This window comes from Fukomys damarensis, unplaced genomic scaffold, assembly GCF_012274545.1.
Source record: "Fukomys damarensis isolate Sample0158 unplaced genomic scaffold, DMR_v1.0_HiC HiC_scaffold_30, whole genome shotgun sequence".
Lineage (NCBI taxonomy): Eukaryota > Metazoa > Chordata > Mammalia > Rodentia > Bathyergidae > Fukomys > Fukomys damarensis.
The window spans coordinates 44,135,954-44,139,242 of record NW_022900942.1 but is presented as its reverse complement, the minus strand read 5'-3'; positions in this window follow the sequence as shown (position 1 = coordinate 44,139,242).

Genomic DNA, 3,289 nt, shown 5'->3' with positions numbered 1-3,289 from the left:
AATGGAAATCCTTCTCAAGCAGAAGTTGAGGAAGATAGATGTGGCTTTCAGAGGACAGAATAGAGAAGGGGAAGAGACCACAGGCCACTTGTATGAGCCAAAGTAAGGTTCTGGTAACAGGAGTCCAAGAAAGATATAGATAATAAAAATTATAGGAAAATGAAAGCCTAAGTGAATAATTTGGAGTGGTAAGGAGTGGAGATTCCAGGTGATGATTCTGAAATTTGAAATCTACAGCATGCATACTATGTGTTTCCTACTTTATATATATGACGTTTAAGCTTTATATGAAATCTGGAAGGAATTTTTTCGAATGTCTCCTCATACCACAGCATGGAAAAGCAAGGCTCAGGAAAGTAGATGAACTGGTACAAGGTCACCCAGTAAGTTCAGAAAGTGTGATAAGAACTCAGCTCTCAGTGACTCTACTGGGAAACTGGCAAGATGAAAGATGGAAACAAGGAAATGAGGATTTGAAGTTAGTTACAAGAGATGAGTATTTTATTTATTGCTTTCTAGAAACCATATCTGTTTCTTATATGCATAAGATATTCCTCTTCTCTTTGTTATATTTTGCTTCTATCTAGAAGCTGCCTTTATATTTACTTATTCTAATGTACTAAATAGCCCACTACTTACTAAACATTCCATACATTCTCTATAAATATTAGCCAAAGTTACAATACATAGTTGCATATAAAAATGCCGGGATTTCAATAAAAATAGATGTAATTAATTTACTAAAATAAAAACCAATAGTGTCTAAATAAGAAAAAAGTCATTTTAGCAAATTTATGATTACTAATAAATAGCCTCCACAACCTATTATTTAGTTCCCAGGTGGTATTGAAGATTGACGAAAAATTATTCAAATAAATCCCAGCAATACTTACGTCTGCAACAGTCTTCTCAGTGAACATTATACTCAACTACCTGGCATGAATATGCCATGATCTTTGGAATGGGTTTTTTAAAATATTGCTCATTAGAACAGTGCATCAATTCACTCTCTCCCCCATGTGTCTTCAGAGACAATTCCAATTTATTTAAAAGTTACTTGTTTTGGAATAACCCATTATTCTCTCAGAATCGGAAGTGTGTCTCCTCTTGGGAAACACATGGACATTTAATTTAACTTAGGGGAAAAAACAGAATCAAATCTTGTTTTCCTCCCTTGAGGCAAAACATGCCTCACAAATGAAGAATTCCCATACAGAGAGGCTCTAAGTCCTACATCTTGTCAAGAAGTTCATTTGCATACATCCTCTTTTATTCTATTGACACATGAAGCTGTATATATTTATCCTTCACCTAAACACTTCTCATTAAAATATCAACAGCATAGAAGGGTAGGTAAAAGACATTTTCTGTTCTTTATCTAATGAGGCCTCCTTGGAAGCTAAGAAAGGTGTCAGGCATGATGTGTTCATGGGCTGGTAATAACTATTAAAGTGTGGGCAATATTCCATGCATCCATAATACAACTTGGATATTCTTATCAACAGAGCTGAGGACACAGTGCTGGGAAAGGTGAGGGGGCCATAAAAAAAGAAGATTCTGGATTTCCAGATCATCACTATTTATTTGGGGAGGTGTCACAGATCTTAGAAAAGGAAATTATTTGTTACAAAAGAAATACTAATTTTATATGCAGAAAACTAACACATTCAATATTTGTATACTCAGACAACAAAGTTGATATATCAAGGAATCATTTGGATATGGAGATACAAGACAGGACTTCAGATTTGTACAATGCCTATAGAAGATAATTTACTAATGCCTCTTATATGTACAAATGCATTTATTTTGACTAGGAAATTCTTTCTTAGGATACTTATCCTATATCCAGGCACACAGGCAAGAATATTACAGAAATGAGAAAATTATCTGCAGTGTTTTCTGTTTTTTATTTATAAGCATCAGGAACAAGCTATATACCCATGAATTGGGGCACACTTAAATTATATTTGTAGACTTCTCTGATGGATTTATGTAGCTGTTTAAATTAATAAAGTAGCTTTTAATATACAGATTTGAAAGGAGTTTTCAATATAAATTTTCTAATAATGGATAGATAATGTAGCATAAGGTATGGTTTCCTCAGAAAATATGCAATGAATGTCATATATAAATATGACACATGTTGGCTATCAGAAGATCAACACACTCATAAACACACATGCACACATATACACATCTCTTCCTTGCTCACACAGACAGGCAAATACCATGTAAATCCTTCAAAATCAGTGGCAACTGAGTTTGCCTTTGGGGAGTGGAACAAGGACTAGGGGTTCACAGGAGGAAGAGAAACAATTCTAATTTTATAAGCTTTTGCATTTTTACTATTTATCCCATATGCATATATATTGCTTATTTAAAATTAATTCAAGACAGTAAATTAGTAATATAAAAGAGAAAATAATGGTGCTGATTGATTGAGTGTAACGGGCTTTTTGCCATTGGAGGTCAGGGAAGTGAATGCATCTACAAGTTGAGAGCTGAGCACCTGCAGGGGAAAGGGCCCACTCTCAGAGATGGGGCATAGTAGTAGTTGAGTCTGGCATAAGGGTGACAGAGTTTACCATATCCTGAAAATGAGTGGCTTCTGACTCCTAATAAATCCACATTCTACATGGGGGTTTCCCGCCATGGCCGCATTACAGGAATTGTTGAGAGAAAACACAAAGATATCTGGGAAATTTTGAAAGCCTTCGGGGCTGATTGGAGTGACCCAGTTGAGACATGTATGACAACTTTGCATTTGTGTTTTAGTTCTGGGCTAGGGCAGTGATTTCTACAAAACTGTAGTAAATCAGCCTCCTAACAAATGAAATCCTCGCACTTCGAATTACCATTTCTAGGATAATAGTGCCCTATAGCTGTCGCTGTTCTCTCTTAAAGCCTCTCAAGTTTGAGTCCTTTGGTAAAAGAAATCATTTACTTAGTGGAGGTGCATTTGTGGTTTTTCTGCTACCAGACGCTCTTCACCTTACTCTGCTTTATCTCACTTCCTTCCTCGGGCTTGTTTCCTCCTCTCCTGGTTGGTTATCATCACTATTGCTTTACCAAACACAGTAGTTGAAATTCCCTTTTTGGGAGAAAAGTATTCACTTTAGCTGTTATAAATGTTTTTCTAGAGAACCGTCTTTCCTCCCATTTTACCTACTCATATCACCCCTATAGAGATTGAGGGTGAGTCAGGACCCAAATTTAGCAACTTGCTTGACTTTGGAACTCTGGTCTAGGTTGTAGATTTGGCTCAGAAAGGCTTTTCTTTTTTTTA